The sequence below is a fragment of the Phyllostomus hastatus genome, unplaced genomic scaffold, assembly GCF_019186645.2.
Source record: "Phyllostomus hastatus isolate PE091 unplaced genomic scaffold, TTU_PhHast_1.1 phas_contig_58, whole genome shotgun sequence".
Taxonomy (NCBI): domain Eukaryota; kingdom Metazoa; phylum Chordata; class Mammalia; order Chiroptera; family Phyllostomidae; genus Phyllostomus; species Phyllostomus hastatus.
In genome coordinates, this window is record NW_025333916.1 from 59,707,763 (window position 1) to 59,728,770 (window position 21,008).

The 21,008-nt window shown below is 43.7% G+C and overlaps 1 long non-coding RNA gene across 4 annotated transcripts; it reads left to right on the top strand.

Annotated features, from left to right (window-relative positions):
- The first annotated feature begins 9,182 nt into the window (after nucleotides 1-9,182).
- Nucleotides 9,183-20,220, top strand: LOC123824530. Of its 4 annotated transcripts, none has more exons than XR_006786718.1 (5): nucleotides 9,183-9,541; nucleotides 12,771-12,895; nucleotides 16,255-17,006; nucleotides 17,699-18,128; nucleotides 18,468-20,220. It is a non-coding gene; the product is annotated as an uncharacterized LOC123824530 (long non-coding RNA). The 4 variants fall into 4 exon arrangements; XR_006786719.1 differs by having other exon boundaries at nucleotides 12,776-12,895; XR_006786721.1 differs by having other exon boundaries at nucleotides 12,776-12,895; nucleotides 17,806-18,128.
- The last annotated feature ends 788 nt before the right edge of the window (nucleotides 20,221-21,008 follow it).

Consider the following 21,008-nt stretch of genomic DNA (forward strand, 5'->3'; position numbering starts at 1 on the left):
TTTTCATTTTAGGATTACCATCTGGTACCTTTTTATGCTGATAGCGTTTATCTTTGTGCTAAAACTCCCCCTCTGTGCACACACGCCATCCACCTTTTCCGTGAGATTCCTCAACATATTTATTATTGCTATGGTTAAGTCTTCTTTGATAACACTTGGATCATATTTGGATTAAATGGGTTCCTCTCCTGAGAATAAGTCAGATGTTTTTTCCATGTCTCGTATGTTTGACTGGCAGTTTGGCACCGATACTAGAACAATGGAAACTGAAGCAGATAATATTTACCCCCAGAAACAGGGATATACCTGCTCTCTGGCCGCTAATGTGAAGAGCTGAGCTGTCTAGTTCACACGTTCTAGTTCATTAGGAACAGGCTGGCTGTTTCTTCAGGTAGATTTATTTCACCGCAGGCTGCACACACTTTGTGCAAGGGATCAGAAAGTTCTTTTGGGCCAGACTCGGGTCCCCGGGGGGCCGGTTTCCGTTCCCCCGCGCTGCCGCCGGCCTTCCGCAGGCCTGCTTGTCTGCGTCTCAGAGGGACAGCTCTCTGCTCTCTGGCCCCTGCCCCAGCCCCAGCCAGCCGCTGGTTTTACCCACCGGGAACCGCAGATCCCTGGTGGGTTCCATTTGCCTCTGTGCTGCCTTCACGCTGCAAGCACCCCGTGCTTACACCCGGGGTGTGGTCTCTCTCAGCCTCCCGCCCCTCTTCCCCGCGGCTCTCCACTCGCGTGTGGCCCAGAGAACCTACAGAACGTGCCTCAGTTTCCCTTTTCCGCCCTCGGAGTTCATGAGGCCCTGCACACCGTGCCTCGGTGGAGCACGTGCTCTCAGCATTCCTGCCGCCTCTGCACGCCAGGCGGGTGCCTGCTGCCTTGTAAAACGCAGTTAGGCGCGGGCAGGTTTCCTTCAGCAGCTGACCTGGCCCACCACACCTCGGGGCCTCTGTGGGGGTCCACGAGGAAGTGCCGGTAGGGGGCGCGTTCGCGCTCCAAGGACCCTAAACCATCACGCCAGCCAGTACTCCGTCTACAGAAAGAAAAAGCTCAGTTTTCTTCTTACCCACTTACCTGACAGCTGTCTCCTTTTCCCGGGCTCTACCAAACACGAAGAAAGAAATGCTGGGTCTTCTTCACTCCGGAGAGAGGTTTGTAACATTCTGGGTTTTAATTCTTTAGCCATTTCCTTCTTATTGGCTCTCCGGTGGATTTTTAATGAACTATGATTTACGGTTTGCCTGGCTTGTTACTGTTGTGGTAGGAGTGATGTTCTCTTGTAACCTTCTGCATTTTAAGCAGAAACGGTCACCCGACTGTTTAGGTATGAATGATTACTCTCCCTCCCAACATTATATGTATATACAATGTTATTGGCAATAGGTACCGTTATTGACAAAAACTATGACAAAAGTTATAGTTATCGACAAAAAGTTATTTTTATCAAAATAACTATAATTATTGGCAAAAGTTATAGTTACTGACAAAAATAATCTTTTGGAGTTCCTCTTTCAGAATTCTTAAAATTACTTATCGTATCATCTTGCATACTCTCAGTGGTAGGAAGTCTTCTTCTAAAAATCCTATCTGCTTTCAAATAAGAATGACATTTCACATTAAGTTGATAAATAATGCTGATGATGCAATTTAGAAACATTTTTAGCAAATCAATTAATTATAAAAAGGCTGATTTTCTTATGCTTCTTTTAAGCATCTTTTGAAGGCAGTTTCATACAGCCGGTTCAGACCGGTTGTGGGTGACGGCAGCGTCACTGAGATAAGAAAGATGCTTGCCGTGGTGACTGCCCAGTCCCAGATGCGTCTAAACCCAGTCCAGAGGGACATGCACATGTAATGTTACATGGAGCATGTTACTACTCACATTCTAGTCTTGAACACCTGGCTTTAAAGTTACTTGAACATATTTCAGGTTTTAGTGCTTGCAGGTAATGTGCTGTGTAATCTGCCACTTTATGGTTTGTTGTTGTAAATGTAAAGGTAGATTGATTTTTTTTCTCAGCATACTTGAAAACGTATCATAGTCATTCCTGCCTTGTTTCCAGTGAAATCCTTTAGGAGAAAGAGCTACGTTTCATTCCCGAAAATGAAAGTGGAAATTTTTGCAAAAAAATCAAATGCCTCAGATAAGTGGCCTTGACGGAATGGGATGTGGCCCAGCTTCCCCAGCAGAGGGCAGCACTGTGTGGGAAATCGGAGGTCCCTGGGAGATGGCTTTTGAGAGTTTGCCCCACGTGCCCCAGTCGGGCTCAAGTGTTGAGAAACATTCCTTTTAACTGAATTTTACACAGTTATGAAATGATGCAGTAGTTCCTTTAGAGGCTGAGTATCTTGACTAAGTGGTCGCATACCAAAATGTAAGGACATGTCATCATAATGACGTATTGCACATTTTCTGCCTTCTGCGTAAGATACAACTTCTTTTGTTGAAAACAGCTTCTTTTAAATGTTCTCAAAACAGCCACATGTTTTGAAAATTGCAGGATTTATTGCAGCAATCCATGTGTCAGTGTCCTTACATTCCATGATATTTTGAATGCCCGTCATGTGCCCATTAAGGCATTCCGTTGTTACCTTTCTAGACTGTTTTTTAAGCTTTTTATTCATTTTAAAGCTTTTTTTTTCATCTGTTAAGTTCAGCTCCAACAAATGTATTATTTTTGAGCATTTTCTAAGTGCAAGCTCCTTTGCAAACGCTCTGGTCCCCGGCTGAGTTCAGCTGCCCTTCTTTTGCCTCCGCGGCGCGGTGGCGCGGTGGCGCGGTGGCGCGGTGGCGCGGTGGCGCGGTGGCGCGGTGGCGCGGTGGCGCGGTGGCGCGGTGGCGCGGTGGCGCGGTGGCGCGGTGGCGCGTGCGTGTGTGCGTGTCCCTCCGTCAGACCCAGCAAGCAGAGGCGGGTGCCTGACCCCAGCCCTCTGCAATCTCAGCTCCTACATTAATGCTGTTTACTTCTTTGTCTTTCCTTATCATGAAATATATATGTGCCTACAGAGCAGTTCACAAAATGTGCCTGTACTGTTTAATGGATACTTAACAAACCAAACACTTGTGTAACCCCATTCCACAAAAATAGAACTTTGGCAGCCTCGAGGAACACTCGCCTAGTTTGTGGCTTCCTCCCCATGGTAACCCTATCCCTTCACCTAGAGTATCCCCAGTTCTAGCTTTGTGATAATTTTGAGCATTTTTCTGAGTGCAAGCTCCTTTGCGGATGCTTTTGTCAAAATGATAGTCATACCTTTTCCCTTTATGCTTTTATAACCTAAGCACGTATCCCCAAACAATGGTCTGGTTTGCCTGCTTTGAACTTCCTATGAACGGAGTTACTCTGTTGCGATGATTTTCATCCACCTTCCTCTGTCCACTATCGTGTTTGTGATGTCGTCTATACTATGCAGCATTTGGCTCTGTCATGTGGGTAGTGATAGGCTATACTGCTCATTGTATAAATACTTCACGACTGGTTCTCCTGTGAGTGGGCACTCAGGTTGCTGGCAGTTTTGGGTCACTGTGAAAAATGCTGCTACAGGTATTCTTACACATGTACACTGGTGCACGTGTTGACATGTTTTCAGGTAGGTGCTGGCACGCTTTAACATTTCTTTAGCAAAACACCTCTTGAATTTAGACATCCAAACTTTAGAATGTAAGTATCTTTGCAATACCTACCAGCTGACGTTTTATGTGAAAACTTTGTATTCCTGTCCCCAACCTCAACACTAGATTTTAAACAAGACAGTGTATATGGGGGCTGGGGGGTTGGCCGAGAGGAAGTCTTGAATTATATTCCAGATAGAACTGTTAAATACTAATGCTTTGGAAGGTGCAGCCAGAATCAACATGGGGCATGCGTGATGGTTAATTACCTGCGTCACCTTGGCCGAGGGGTGTCCTAATGTTTGGTTAGACACCGTTCAGGGCATATCAGTGAGGGTGATTCTGGGTGAGATTCACATTGGAGTAGAGAAACTGTGTTAACCAGATCACCTTCTCCACTGTGGGCGAGCCTTGCCCATTTCACGGAAGCTTGCACAGAACAAAAGGCTGAGCAAAGGAGGTTCACTCTCTCTGTCTCTCTTCCAGCTGGAACCTCGGTCTTCCACAGCCTTTGGACTTGGACTTGGACTGGAACTATACCATTGGCTGCCCTGGGTCTGCAGCAGGTTCCTGGGGCTTGACGACAGATGTTTGGACTGCTCAGTCTCCTTAATCATGTAAGTCAGTCCCATGCAATAAATCATGTATTATAATATATAGTATAACAATGGGATATTTTATACCTATCTACTTGGTTGTTTCTCTGGAGAAGCCAGACTAATAGAGAATGTTCTTGCTGTACAAAGCAACTGTTTGAAATAGCCATATTAATCATTTAACAAATATTTCAGGCATTTTTACATCTTACTATAACAGCTTGTTACTTGTATATATAGGCACTTTACTGTGAATTAATCATGTTTTAGGAAGTTGGTTGAGGTTGTGATTTGATATATAAAACAATATAATTTTCCCTATTTAAAATATTGAGAAATATGCTCTAAATTAGCATTGATTTTTAAAGTGTCTAATTTCACAAATAGATTTCTGTTTTTAAGTGGAGAATACGTAACGTGCACAACACCATACCTAAAGCGGAAATGCTGGGTAACGGACTGTGTGTATTCTAAACTTGGCTAGCTAATGCAAGGTTGTTTTCCAAAGGTGTGGTGCGATATTCCCACCTGGTGTCTCCGGGAATTCTGTTGCTGACATCCTCACTGACCGGGGGAACCAAACAGCCCAGTGTTTGAGGAAAAGTGTACTTTCAAGGGAAAATGCCAATTACGAAACCTACAAGGATTGTAGAATGGGAAAGAAATCGTTTCACAGACCCAAATGATAATAGATTAAGGGAGGGATTTTTAAATGGTGTGAAAATCATGAAGTAAATGGCGAATGGGAACCTGGCCATCGGTTAATTGCTACAAGGAAACCTCACTCATTATTCCTTACTCACAAGGGGAAACACTCACCTGCACCCTGGAGGGGAAAGAAAACCACTTAGTGTGAGATCAATCAATTGTCACGTCACCGTGGCTGATAATCAAGTATCATGTGCCTTTTGATATGTAATGCCACAGTGATATATAATGCCAATTATGACATTATTGCCTGTGGGCATTAATGCCTACGATTTATGATAGGCAAAGATATTTAAATTAGACTTGTTAAGGCTGTACTATAATGTACAATTTGTAAGAGATGCAGGGCAGACTAAGAAGTTCAATGGCAGCATAGCGAAGAAGCCAGGCCAGTCCAGGCTGCTCTGCAGGAGGTCACTGGGCTGGGTTTTTTAAAAAGTCATCATCGTAAAAAAGAGGTTGTGATTGCTCAGAAGAAACTTAAGGGACATAAGATCCTGATGTGAGTTTGATCCTATGTGTGATATTGAAGCGGACAAACCAGCTGTAAGGAATAGTTTTTGGATTAAGTGGGGAATTTTGAACATAGTATTAAGACCTGGAAATACAGGTATTAGTGTAATTAGTTGTGGGGGGTCTGACAAAGGATTGCTTTAATTACATTTTTATGGTTTTCTACAATGCATATCTGCTACTTTTGTAATAATTTTTAAAGATCACGCACTAGATAAAAAGTTCATCTAATGGACCAGTTTTTATAATTGATTAATTTTTAATGGAGTATATTTTCTGGTGCAAATTAAGGTATAAAAGAGAACCATTTTTCTGCCAAATAATAATTCATGCATGATTGTCATCTTATATTATAGATAATCTCACTGGAAATAATTATTACCTTGATTGATATTAAAAAGACCACTACAAAGGACCACAGTTAACCTAGAGTCTTCTTCCATTGTGATTGTGTGTATTTTAATATAGTTCTTAAACTGGGTGGACTGTGTTTTTCTCTATTCCTCTAACATTTTGTAATGTTGGCCCCCTAGTTTTTATTTCTGTTATATTCAGTTTATTAAAGCAGAAATGAATTGATTAAAATAAATTATGAAGAATTTATATACAGGCAGCAATCTATAATTATGAATAGTTTTTTACACTTCACTCACTTCATTTTATTTATGTGTATTTTTAAAATCATGCACCTCTCCTTTCTCCTGCTGTACCTTGAAAGCCTGGAGTATATAAACAGTCAGTTTTCTCGTGTGTTCCCATCAGCAACTCTTCTGTTGATTGATTTGATCACAAGACGGGGGTCAGATCATTTTGGCCCATGAGTCAGCAGACACGTGTGGACAGCAGCATAGTGACAGCTGTGACCCACCAACTCTCCGCTGTGCGGGGCTGTCCTGTGCATCGTAGGGTGTTTAGCAGGACCGGCGGCACACACGCCGCAGCCGGGATGGTCGAAGAAGCCTCCAGACATGGCCCCCCAGGGGGCAGAATACATGAGTGCCCCAGGAGAACCACTCAGCTAGCGCTCTCCATGATGCCGAGCGGTGTTAGTCTGTTTATCTGTTTATCAGTCCCTCGTAGACCATTCAGTAGTGCTGCTGTTGGGAAACCTTATGCTAATTGTTGGGTGCTTTGGGTTTATCTAAGGGGGTGACTGACCCACTGAAGGTGAGTATGGGGTGGGGTCGTGGAACCCTTGCTTGGAACCAGGAGCCGAAGCTGGAAGGACCGGTGGAGGTAAGCAGGCAGAGGAACCGGCTGTGTTACCGGAGGTGCGTGCAGCGTGCCCTGGGAACATGGAGGGCAAAGTCCAGTTTGGGGGGGACGATGAGGAGGGGGCAGGCACAGACCGTTGTCAAGGAAGCCTTCTCAGGGATGCTTGAGCTAAGTGTAAGAGGATGATTAGGAGGTTGTTATGTGAACAGAGGGATGGATGGGGTGATGTCAAAAGAGTTCTGGAATTTTATGTTCAAACTGAGGTCAGCGACTCTGCCAAGGGTCATTTGAGGAAGTGGCTTAATCAGTCCCGTAAGATAAGAGTAAGGTCACAACACAAAGGACTGACTGTGCGACAGCAGTTGGCTTGCCCTGTAGGCAGTCATCCTATTTTTAAAAATTCGCATGTTTAAAAACGTTACAGGACTGTGTTGCAATGATGAATACAGAAGGCGATCATTACAGCTTTAATGTCTAAGTTGTGGGGAATTTTCCAGATGTATTTCTCTTACTGATTGCTGGTTTAATTTTGTTACGGTCTGAAGACATACTTCGTATGATTTGTATTCTTTTACATTGGACAAAGTTTGTTTTATGGCCCAGAGTACAGTCTGCCTCGTTGAACGTTCCGTTTGCACCGGAAGGAAATGCTTACTCAGGTGGATGGGGCGTCCTGCAGTGGGGTGGCGTTGTATGGGCAGGTGGTGGATAGGGTTGCCCATGTCCCTCCGTCTTCACTGACGCCCTGCCTGCTCCTTGCAACAGCTACTGAGAGAGGACTGTCGGCGTGTCAGGTGGTGCTCGTGGGTTTATCTGTTTTTCCTTTCAGAATGATCACTTCTTGTCTTGTGTGTGTTGAGGTTGTGTTGTTAGGGATGTGTATACATTTAGAACTGGAGAGTTGACCTATTATCATTATTGTCATTGTTGTTGTTATTATCTAATTTCCCTCTTAAACAGTGATCGTATTCTCGTTCTGGAGTAAGTCTGTGTGATATTATTATAGCCACTCCAGCTTTCTTTCACTGGTGTTTGCATGGTATATCTCGTCATTTTACTTCTAACCTATATAGGCTTTTATAGTAAGGGGACTTATTATAGACAGCATATACTTAAAAAACCCAACCTGACAATCTGTTTTTATTGGTATGTTGGGGTCATTCACATCTTGTCATTATTGATATGGTTGGATTAAAATGTGTAATCTTTCCCTGGCCGGGTGGCTCAGTTGGTTGGAGCATCAACATGTACACCGGAAGGCTGCAGGTTCGATTCCTGCTCAGGGCACTTGCTTAAGTTCCGGTTCCGTGGCTGGTTGGGGAGCATGCTGGAGGCGAGTGATTGATGTCTCTCTCTCACACCAGTGTTTCTCTTTCTCTCGAGTCAATATTTTAAAAAAAAACATATCCCCGGGTAAGGATTAAAAAATAAAAACATTTTTAAAAATCTACAATCTTGCTGTCTGGTCCCTCTGTTCACTTCTTTGCTGTCTTCTGTTTGGTTAACTGGGCATTTTTCTTATGCTGGCATTTTATCCTCACTACTAACTTATTACTTATATTTCTTAAAGAAAGTTTAGTATTGCCCTGGAGTTTACAATGTATACTTTCAATTAATCTGAGTATGTCTTCAAGTACTATTCGCTTCATGTGTAGAATTTGTCTTTTCATTATATAGCACCGATTTTAAAAGAGTGTACAATCATATCTACCACTAGTTACATTATTTTAAATTCCGAACCCTGTAACCTTGGACTGTGTCTAGCAAATCCTTAACAACTGTGTAAGAGGGAGATAAGAGAGCCCTTATTAGTGTGTCTGACTATCTCCGTGGTGTGAGCGCTCCACCCGTGGCCGTGGCCGTGCTAGGCTGCCACGGAGCCACGGCTGACTGCGGAGCCGGGGAGAAGCGGGCGCAGTCCTCGCACCCACCCGGCCAGAGGCGCAGGCGCCTGCGCACGCTGCTTCGCCCCGCCCAGACCATCCCTAGGGTCGCTGAGATCTGTCTTTGGTTTTTGGTTACTGTTTATATTTCTGGGACCTACAACTTTCAATTCTCAAGCTTTCCGGTATCCAAGGAGTCTGCAGCTGCATGGTTTACCCTTTTGCAAAGTTACCTTCTCTTGCTGCTGAAGACTTCAAGGTCGTTACAGACGAGCATATCCCCTTCAAAGGATCTCTTTCCACCTTCGGAAATGCCACTAGAGGCTCCCACATACCACTCTGTAGGAACTGCGCCTGGGCCCATGCTGGACAACGCACCACGAGGAGAGGACGCACCGAGCCCTTCTGCAGTTAGAAGTTGTTGGCGACAGCTAGCCGGAGCTGGCTGCCCTGCCCCGCCCCTGGGGCTTAGAGCAGATTTAGTTTGGGGAAACAGTCTGTGAGGGTGAGAGGGCAGCCTGTGCATGTTGTCTTACCAGGAGAACTGAATCACTGGGTGGGGATAGGTTAGCCAGAGGTCTGTGTTTCAAGGAGCTAAAAATAGCCGCCTTGTTGCTTGCTCTGCTTCTAAACAGTCCCCAGCGCCGGCCAAGCGGTGCCGGTGGCGGAGCGGGATGAGGGCCTAAGTTGTTATTTACAGCAGGACGGGGGAAACGGAGCAGCACGGAACGGGTAGTGCTTTCTGGAGGAGTCCGTTTTGAGACAGTCTTCAAGAGTAGTTCAATGCCAAGGTCTCGCTCTAGAAGGGAGAGTTCGAAGCACTCATGGTAACTTCTCCATAACTTCAACAGAAGTGTTTTGGGAGGTGCGGGTGGGGTAGAAAAGCGAACAGAAGGCAATGCTCCGTCCTCGGGACCGAGGACTCACGTGTGGAGACGAGGAAGGGTCACAAGGAGGCCACAGTGTACATTCAAGATGACGTTTCGAGGAATGGGAACCTTGACTGAGCAAACACATAGGTTAGTACTTTCTGCTGTTATCTTTTCTCCACATTCCAGGATGTAAAATGGTAAAAAGGGAATTGGAAGGCTCTGAAAGCTCATTTCTCAGGCCTTGCTCCCTTTTTCAAAGTCCCCGCCGTCCTGCACGCCGCCGCCAACTTATCAGCATTCTTCCAGAGGGTGATTGGGCCATAAAACACATCTTTATGGTAAATAAAAGTATGTAAGCTGGAGTTGCAAATCATTTAAATTTCCATAGGGATGGTGATTCCAAAACACTCCTTAGTGAACTGTTGTCACTATTAATCACCTTTATAGCTAAGAAATTCAGGCGTTTTTTCTGCCCCAAATATATGCTTTTTTTCCTACGAGTTAAAGAATGCTTACTTAGATTTATCCTAATAACAACACCTTAAACACGGAAGAACCAGTGTAAGTTACACTATAGTTACTTCCCATTTTTTGTTTCTTTTAAACCATGTAGTTTTTAGGGATAAAAGGAATTCAATACTCATTTTAAAAATACAAAATGTAGTAAGACATGAATAAAAAAGAAAAATGAATCATAACTCCAACACTCAGAGAGAAGTACTGTTAGCATTCATAGTATTTTCTGCACCTTTTTCTGACATAAATATTTTTAAAGTTGGAATTATACTGCATGTACAGTTTCCGATGCTAACACTTCCACCATGCGCATGCAGAAAAGACCTTTATGCAGAAAAAACTTTTGTCTTTTCCTGCCCTGTAAACATTCTGACTCTCCAGTCATTATTTGCTGAGTCATAGCCCATCCCACGGATGCCTCATAAACTTCATCAATACAGTTCCCTTTTCTATAACTTCAAATCCCCTCACCTACAGCCTTTTATCTCCTACAATCTCAAAATGCAGGCAGTGAGCGGTGAGAAGGAAAGTGTTTTTGTGACTCATCTTAGGGCACCTGGGCTGGCCTGATCTAATGAGGTGGCAACACTCACCTGCACCGACAGGAGGCTGTTTACTCGCTACACCCATCTCCCTTCAAGTGACGTGTTTCACAGCGCCCGTGTGGATGGACTGTAGGGTGTCCTCCCCGACCCTCAGGCCTAGGCTCTGCGTTCTACAGCCCCCAAAATGGTGAACTCAGAAAATTCCTGTCCAAGGGTTTTAGACCAGAGATCATGGATGGGTTTTAGATTTTTATTTTTTTGTTTTCATTAATAATATGGCAAGGAACACTCACGTGTTTACATCCTCTGTGTGTCCTTCCCATGAGGGACCCTTTACTAAATAGAAAAGAGATGTGCGAGCATTATTACGTCTCAGGTTTTCCAGTGATATCCCTGGAGGCTTCACCCCCAGCCGTGTTTAAGATGGCTCAGCCTGGGGAGTCTTCCCTTGGCTGAGTAATTAAAAATTCTATTTATTCAGTATTTTAACAAACTATAGAAATGGTCCCTGAAAGTATAGTTTTTATTTTCAGTATTTTTAAAGATAAATTGTAAGCCCTGGCTGGCGTAGCTCAGTGGATTGAGCGCAGGCTGAGAACCAAAGTGTCGCAGGTTCGATTCCCAGTCAGGGCACATGCCTGGGTTGCAGGCCATGACCCCCAGCAACCACACATTGACGTTTCTCTCTCTCTTTCTCCCTCCCTTCCCTCTCTAAAAATAAATAAATAAAATCTTTAAAAAATGATAAATTGTATTACTTTTGTGTGTAATCGGTCCTTTTCTGATTTTTCTATTAGGCTGCTAGTGGATTTCTTAATAATTTATTTATTTTTAAAAAATTAATGAATTCCCTTTTTATATTATGCATGCCAAACATTATTTTAATTTTCTAATTAATTTTGTTTGTGATATATCATATAGTCAAATTTATTGATTTAGCAATGATGTATTTTATTTTTAAAAGAGTGGTACTTTCAGTAAACAACATACTTTCTATTGTCTGTATCAGGCATTAGCCTAAATGAATATGATATATATATATAATTAATGTATATAATTAATATACCCTGTAACTTGATTTTTGTCTATTAATTGGCCAAAATCCAAAGCAGAGAGCATTAGAGACTTGTAACACTACCATTTCTTTCCATTTCTCTAGTGTGTTCTAAGTTTCATATTTGATATTATGCGAACATTGTCCAGTACAGGAATCTTCTTAATGATACCTATATTTCATTATGACTTGAAATATTTTTCTTTATAAAATGGTCCTCTTTATATACTTTATTTACCTTGATTTTTCCTTTATCCAGTTTTATTATTGCCAGCTTTATTTCTTATTTGCCCTTTTCTATGTATCTTGGCCTGTAATTTTCCTTTTTAACTATTTCTGTCACTTTGTTTAAGTTTCTTTAGCTAATCTGATTTTATGTTGCAGAATTTAAGCCATTTAGGCTTATTGTTGTAATTGGTATATCTGTTCTGTTGTATTTCTCTGCTTCTTTTGTTAATTATTGGATATTTCTATTTTTATGTATTTTTAAATGTCATAAGATTTTTTAGTATTTCAGACAGTAAATGCCTTATTTTAAAATTTTACTAGTATTATATTTAAATTAAAACTGTTTTAATTTGTAACTAATTATCAGACTCAATATTTAAACAGTTGAATCTCCGTGATTTAAATTCTCTAACTTATCCCACTTTCTTTACTTTTTCTCTATTAAGCTTCTCTCTATTATTGTCAGTATAATTTAATATATTTGTTTCATACTGTAGCCTAGTGGAAGAGCGATGGTAAACAAACAAAAAATAGATTATATGGGATTGCCACCCATTGTGATTCTCAACTTTTATTCATGGGATTTTAGCAATAAGCAGTCCATCGATTTTAGTTTTCAGTGTTGTTATGATTTTATATGTTTGTGTTTTTGTAAGCATTTTACTTGGAAGATGGAAGAAACGATTTAAAATTTAAAATGGTTTAGGCAGACTGATAATGTCATCCAGACCCAAAGTGGTCGACATTTTAAATTAATTTTTATGCAGAATGCATTAATCACCTCAACTGCTCTAGAACTCTCGAGAGCTCACAGAATGTGTTAAATGTTGCAAGAGTGGCAGATAGCTCAGGTCGGTTTGTGGTCATTTGCAGCAAGTGGACACATGCTTCATCTTGCATTACAGGGGTGTCAGGGGTTACTCTCTTGGCCCTTGGACCATCTTTTCTGAGGGGGCGTCATGGGAACTTCCTGTAGGACAGAGACAGTTAACCCCATCCATGTTTTTCTCCCCCTGTTACTCCTCTGCTGTAGAGCAGAAGTTCCCGTCCTTGTCTGGCCAGGGGCCGAATGAAGATAAGTGAAACCGGTGTTGCTAAGCTGAAGTGCAGGTGACTAAGGAGCTCTTGTTTTCACTCTGAGCTTCGAATCTGTGCAAGGTAGGAAAAATGAGCTCTGGGTGACTGCACTCATCTTTCTTGCCCAACTTTCTTCCCAAGCACGAAAACCCCATGTTCCTGACTGTTCTGAGCCCCTGAGCTGGTAGAAATGACTTCTCTTCTTGAGATGTATTTTGCATCTTTTCTCTTCATTTTCAGTAGGTGTCTCAGTCTGATTCTCTCCAAGCTGGGTTCTCCTAAATATATTTTCTATCTAACCTACTTTTCAATTCCTTTTACCATGCTATACATCCAACCGTTCTCATTTCTTGCCTAGCTAGGACAACAGAATCTTTTGAACTAGTTTCTCTGCATCCAGTCTCACACTTTTTCAAACTCTTTCACAAACCCTTGTAATTTTTATCATCGAATCAGAGTGTGATTTTACCCACCTAAGTGTTCTAAATGACTTCCATTGCCTTCGAAGAGATAGCTTAGCAAGACGTGATTCCCTCACAATCTAGTACTAACCCATCTCTTTATTTATCTATTCACTTACTCTCCAGAGCCTAGAACATTGTATTTCCTAAGTGAATGTTTTCAGACGGCAGGAGTAAGCCTCTGGCTGTGGCCAACGATGACGGGTGGCGCACCATTGAAAGAAACAGTACCAGGAAGCAGAGGCAGGCAACGTTAGTGATAGGAAAGCAGCAGCCTCAGGAACTATTCCCCAATTTAGTTACCGGAACTTTTACAGTTCCTATGGGGATGATACACATGTAGAATAAAGTTTAAAGAATAACAAGAGGAGAATTCCAGGTCCGATGGGCAGTGCAAAGGACAGTTACGAGGTGGGTGTTACGGGCGAGGTGAGGGAGAGGTCAAGAGTGTTTTGGAGGAAGACAGCCTGGGCTGCAGCCCTGGCTGGTCGACTCATCAACTCGGGAGAGTCGCCTGACTTCCCTGAGGTTTGGCTTCTTTGGCCAAATGAATAACACTAGTATCCTCCTGATACGCTTGTTGGGAGAACTCATTAATCGATTCAAGTAAAGATCTCGACATAGTAAGCGTTCTATGAAACTTAGCTATTATGGTTATTATCATTAACCTCATGTGTTTGAAAGAGAAAATAACTTTTTGCTAAGGTTTCTCGATATCAGAGTTAGATGATATCAGCCATCAGCTGCTTCCTAGTTTACAGGAGAAATCCAACTTTAAAATACAAATAGGAAAAATAATGTTGCCACCTGATTCTTATTTTTAAAGGTAGAAACCATTTTTGTTCCCCCATCCCACGCTCAGTTATTTCAAATACTCTATTTAAAATTTGGGCTCTTGTCTTCTGTCCTTTAAGAGCAAAAGGCTACACACTTGACTCATAACATGTATTTCGAACTCAGTACTCAGTCATGGTAGTGATAATCCTTGAGACGGTAACTGTTTGTTTTTTGTTTTTTTTGTAAATTTATAAACCATTGCATAAGGGTGCATGACAGCAGTCCCCAATCCTTGAGATATTTTAGAGAGGATTTTAGAGCATGGTCAGGTTAAATTGTGCTATAAAGGCCCTTGTCTAACTCAAAATGATTTTCTTGCCTCTATTTTCTACTCTCTGTTTCTCTTACCTGTTGGCCTCCTTGCCTGGCGTACGCACCCAGAGCCAGCTTCACTCTGCTTTTGACTAAGAGCAGAAGAAGCGCGGCTGACCGTGAGGTGGCTTTCATTGGAGGGGACATGCATGGCACAGGGCACAGGGGACGGGGGAGGGAAGACAGAGACACAAGGAAGGACTGAGTCACGTCCAGAGAACTTACTTGAGTTACGTGAGGACAAACGTAGCCTCAGACCCCTTTCTCAGAGCTGTGGTTTGGGGGAGGATGTGCATGTGAGTTTTGAACTTTACTTTTTTATTCAGATATTAACCCTAGGCACGACAGCCCACCAATCCCAAATTGTAACATTATTATTAGCTCTCAGAAGGCATAGACCCCCAAAATGCAAACCTGCTCTAAATACAAGGCCGTGTTTGTGAGTTTTGTTATTGATTTTCTCACGCAAGAAAATAATACAGCTTTTGGATAGACAAAACAATACAATTCTAACGTTTATTTGAATTGTGATTTCTTTTTTTACTTTTATTGCCCTTTTGCTTAATATGGAGATGCTATGGTCCTCCTGCTGTTTGGAAGGAACAGCACGTCCTCCCATGTAATTCCCCTCGGCTTCGTGCTCCAGCTCAGCGTCATGCCCGTAAACGCCTCCTTCTCTCTAACTGGGAAAGTGTTGCAACAAATCACCTACAGGAGTTCGTGTATGCACACTCTGTAAGCTAGGAAGGAGCAATGTTTTTATAGGAAAACCAGACTCTTGCATTGCATTTCGAATGGGAGGCGATTAGACGTGTTTTTTATTAGAGATTAGTACATCATGTTAGGTTAGAATCCACTTTTTAAAAAAATTATATAAATCATGAATGCTAGCTCCATTTAAAAATAAAGCGTTCGTCACTGCTCCCCACCCCACCTCCCTGCGTGCCGGCTCATCACAGACTCTTTGAGTTGCCGATGCTGGCCTGGCCTCTCCTCAGCTGCAGCTGAATAATGTTTTCAGAGGATCTTATCAAATACCTGTCTGTGCAGGCTTACATACAGGGGTTGGCAAGAGCAGATGTCCCGTTGTGAGTATGTGAAACACAGTTTGTTTTTGTATTGTTGTTTGTTCATTATTGTGTTTTCCATATGAGCAACTGTGAACGTACTTTCGCCCGCCCTGATATATTCATGTTTTTTTGTTGAAGGGGCCGCACATTTCCGAGTTTAGTTTAGACAATGTAACACTATAGAGACGAGGAACTGTACGTGGTATGAATAAGCCCTTTCTGAGGGCTATTGTTGGAGAGAAATGACTTTGAGCCTTTCTGACATTTATGAGCCCGAGTGGAATTTCATGGTAATGCATGTATGGGGCGAAAGGTTGGCGTATGGTAGGCATATGCGGTGTTCACGTAAGTCCATGAAATATTTGCCATGTGCGGTTCTACCATCTCCATGTCATACGATGGATCACGATTCTGTGAGGATCTTCACGAGTCTCCATTCGGCTCCTCTCACCTCTCCCGGGCCGATGGAAGACCCGCCCTTCCCCAGGCTGCATCGTGGGAGAACACAGCAAGAGGGGGAGAAGGAAAACGAGGGAACATTCTGTGTGTGTTGGCTTGTCATGTAATACAGCTAAACATTGTCTCTGCACGCTCATTTGGCGTCCAGGCCTTCAGGTGTGAGCGTGGGGGAGGGGGAGGGGAGCAGCGCCCACCGGCGTGTGGAGGAGGGCGCCAGTCACGCCAGGTGCGGGAAGGTGCCCCTTTACCTGTCTGTCTTTCCCCTCCCGTTTAACGAGTGCTTCTCCTTCCCATTGCTCAGGCCGCAAGTCTCGGAGACAACCCCGAATACTCCTTTTTCACACTCTCCTGCTGATTTCTTAGAGGTCAGACGGCTCTGGTTTTAAACTATATTTACGCAGCAGACTGAGAGAGATATCAAAGGTCTGAAAAACAAAGCTAACAGCTTCACGTAGCCAAGCCGCGTGGAATCACCAGGGAGGGGGCTTCCCTTTCTCCTAAGGCACACGGGTATTGAACGCAACGGACGGCAGGGTGGGTCATAGAGAAAGTGGAACAGATTTCCAAGAACTGAAGTCTTTGGGAGTGCGTTCTCTGGCCACCGGGGAATAAAGTTACATGACTCAAGAAAGAAGAAAGTGAAGTCCCATCGATGAGGCCGACATTGAGCACCACACTGGGAAACCCGGTGAGTTCCATTTGTGCTGAAGGGTTTTCAGTTCACATCCGCCGGGCGCCCGTGCCTGACTTCGGTGCCGTCACGGACACTCCTCAGTATGAGATGCTGATGAGAGACTGGACTCCAATGTCGGGGGTCAGGACACAGGTCAAGAGGCCGGCTGATTTCTGTGTAAATGCATACATGAGAGGTGACTGATGTCACCTCTGAATGACTGATATCATTCGGTCTGGAGAGAGATTTTCAAGCCAAAGTAACTATTAATCCAGAACTTAGCTCAGAGCTTAGCTGCCAACATTCCCTTAAGATCTCAGCACGTTGTTGCGGAGTCAGGTAGAAAGGCATTAGGTTGCTGAGTGGTGCCTGTCCTTTAGGTAAGTTTCTTTAAAGCTCTCCTTGTGTATGTTAAAATAGATTTACCTTGGGGTCTAATTACAACCCGTCTCAATGAAGCAATTTGAAGATGAGGCTGCACAGCCAATTCAAAGAGCAGCAGGAATAAGGTGCCCTGTGTGCCCCGTGGGATTTCTTTATTGTTTTGGTTGAGTTGCTGGAGTCCCAGATGCCTGCTGGGGCATGATGTAATGCATCGGAAGCATCTCTCCGAAGTACCTCCCACTGCCTTCTGAGTCAGCACCTGGTCTGCACTCATCCCAGCGTTAACGGTCCACCTGCGATTCAGGCCAGAGATTCCCGCTCAAATGCTCACGCCCAGGAACATGTCTATTAGCTGTGCGACTCCTGGATCCTGCCAGCCGAGGCTGTAGCATTGATTTCTCCAAGACTGGGGAGGGGGGATGTGGCAGGGACAGGATGTGTCTGCCAGGGGGGTGCACGCTGGCTCCAGAGGGACCCGGGAGGTGACAGCAGGTACGTGTCATGTGGGATTTAGACCTGGGTTAGCATCTCGATTCCCTCCTTCCCTTGGTGCCATACTGCCATCATCATAAAAAGGCATTTGTGCTTGCACGGTATCACTAAATAGTTTTAAATACTAGACAGTTCGTGGCTGATTTCGATGATCTTCTCTTAATCTTTCCACTCCTTCTGTGTTTGCACTTTTTAGTCTCTGTGTCCAAACCCGAATGCAGTAACTGTGGAATAGTCATGCCTGTTTTAGGGTCCAAGGGAACTGGGCATGTGCCATTCATTAATTCCTCAAAAATGTTTCAGCGTGGTGGGTAATTGACAGACCTTGGGAATATACAAAATGAAGAACTGAAAAATCACTGCTTTACGGAACTGACTGCGTGGCGTGGGGGGTAATGACCAAAGTTCAGACAGGTGTGCAGCGGCACTGACGGTTTCTATGACGACGTCCTGGCGCTGGAAGTTCAGCAGAGGCTCCTCTGAGAAAAGGATGCTTGACCTGAGATCTGAAAAGTAGCAGCTACCCAGGGAACCCCCTCAACACTCGACTAGTTCTCCAGGGACAGTACCAATACCTTACTACTCTTATGATTGCAACCTCTGTTATCATTACTTTGAATGGGCATGTGAGTAGTTTTCTTTATGATTTTTCTAAGTTGAGCAATAATATCATTTTAACAATATTTTTAAATAATCACTTTTAATAACACCTGGCAGATATTAAAAATGCAAGCATGCTCCCTGGCTGGTGTGGCTCAGTGGATTGAGCGTGGGCTGCGAAACAAAGGGTCGCTGGTTTGATTCCCAGTCAGGGCACATGCCTGGGTTGCAGGCCAGGTCCCCAGTAAGGGATGTGTGAGAGGCAACCACACACTGATGTTTCTCTCCCTCTCGCCTTCCCTTCTCCTCTCCCTTAAAAAAGATGAAAGCTGCTCACATGTGTAAACACCCTTAAATTTTTTCAGACTTCGGGAGAAGTTGCCAAAACAGCAGTACAAAGAACTCCCATATCCTCCTCGCCAAGATGCTCCAGTTCTTGACATTTCACCACAGTCGCCTCATCGCTCTCCATCCGCCCTGATGAGTCTTTTCCTGGACCATGGGAGAGGAAGTTGGACACCTGACACTCTGTCACTCTTACTGCTCCTATTTGTGTTCCTCCAAACACAAGGCCACTCTCCCGTCTGACCCTGTCAGTCAGGCCATCGACAATGACAACACAGTCATCAAGTCCCCCGCAAGGTCTGCCAACCGTCCCAACAACGTCTCGCCTCTTTCCTGGTCCCGGATCCAGCCCAGGCTGACATGCTGCATGTAGGAGGCGTGTCTCCTCAGCCCCCTTCCACCTGGGACAGCTCTCGTCTGTGACGGATCCCCGGGCCTTTCAGTCTGTAGTGTGTTCTGCATCTTGGGTGAAGACTGGGTGTCCAGTCTTTCCTCACGTCCAGACTCGGACCATCAGTAGCATTATGTTTAATAGCCACATCAATACCTTCCCTTTTCCATGAATTCATTCAAAACCATTTATCAAGCATCCGGTGTGTCAGCTGATGGCAATAAGGCCGTGAACAAAATAGATGAAACTTCTTGTCTTCCTGAAGCTTACAGGGCATGTCGTTATACAGTTGTACTGCAGCTGCCTCAATGAGTCTCCTCTTTTTGCCCCATTAGACTCTTCCCGGATTTTGTTATGATAAATTATGAGTCATGTTTCACTGAACATGCTTTAGTTGTAGCTTTGTGCGTGTCACGATTGTTCCATGCAGCTATGCTCCTTGGAAGTGAAAGGATCAGGTCTGAACAGCAGCTGTTTCAAAGATAGCTTTACATGGACTACCTGTTTCTTTCTAGAAGAGCCAGGTCTTCCCAAATTCTTACCACTGGTTGTTACCACTTAACGTTAATTCTTATTGCTTCGTCAATGAAAGCAAGCACGCTGTATTTCTTGGCTCCTATCAAATGAAGGGCTGTTTATTTGTAGCCTGTGTCTTCAATTTTCTAGCTTATAGATCACAACACGACAGTGGTGAACCCAACTGTAGCCTCAGTTGAAAGAGCAAACTGCTGACACAGCAATTTGTGTCAATGTTTCAAAACTGATGTATTTTTTGTTTTTGTATCACCAAAAACTGGTACAAGGTCTGCCTGGTACATTGTAGGCATGCAGCAAATGTTGGATTTAACTTTTTTCACATGTTATCATTATTAAACGTAGGTTCCGTTTTAAATGGAAGGGACACTCAGTGTTTCTCTAGTTTTATTCTCCTGTTCGATTTACTCAGGGATGAGGTATGAATAGTTTGTAGTGTACTTCATTACCATGGTAACAACCACAAACACCAGACTTTCAAAATGACACTTAACAAGTGGCAAAGTGCTGAAAAAGTTTTTCATTTGCATAGCGACATCTTGCTGGTTAGCAGTGATCGAAAGTAACAGAGGGTTCGGATAAAAACATGTCAAGCTGACTACTTTTTGAGCCATGGGAATGTTTGTGAAGTCACTGGAATTCAGAGACAGGGATGCTTTGGCTAATCTACAATCTGTAAAACTTTGTAAAATAAAAATGATACAGGAACATGGATGGGTTTGAGAGTATCCTGCTAAGTGAAGTAAGTCAGATGGAAATGGGCAAAAACATAAGATTTCACTCATATACGGAATATGAAACAGAAGATAACAAAGGAACTCACAAAGAAAACCAAACTCACAGGTACAGACGCAGAATGGTGTTCCCCGGGGGGAAGGGGGTGGGGGAGGGCGGAGTGGGTCAAGGGGTCGAACGCAGGGCAATGGAAGGACACTGGACTTATCGTGGGGCGCACACAGCTAAAAATGACGTCATGTCATTAACCAATGTTACCCCAACCTGTTCAGTTAAAAATGAAGGATTTACAGGGTTTGGAATCAAGAGACCTGGATTTTAGCCTCCCCTCCGCAATGAAATTAATGACCTCCTTTAATACTTCTGAATCTTAGTTTTCTCATTTAGGAAATATACACAATATTCCCCTGATGACAACACAGACTTGCATCGGATGGACCAAATGAAGTCATACCTGTGAACGTACATTTTAAAGTGTGAAGCAAATTACAAATATAAAATTGGACTCCGTTCCTACTGGAGGCTCACGCACTGGGATTCTCCGAGACCTAGAACTGAGGGGCTCGGGTACCTGGTTGCAATCCCCGTCACGGTCCTCTGGAACCGGCTTCTCCTGGCTGTGGCCCTGGCCACACGGCGCCGTCCATGTCCCAAAGCGCTGCATTGCCGCTTTAAGAGGATGCACTGAATGATACATACATTAAATCTCAATAAAGCTATTTTTTTTTTTAAAAAGCCCGTCAGTCAACCAGCCACCAAAGGCTTTTCACTGGACGCCTTTTCATGCGGGGCTCAGCCGTCTGGCCATATTACTGCATTTCTATTCTTACCCTCGCTCTCCGCTGCGTCTCAAAAGGTCAGCCCCTCGGACTTGATTACACTCAACGATTGCACTTCCTTC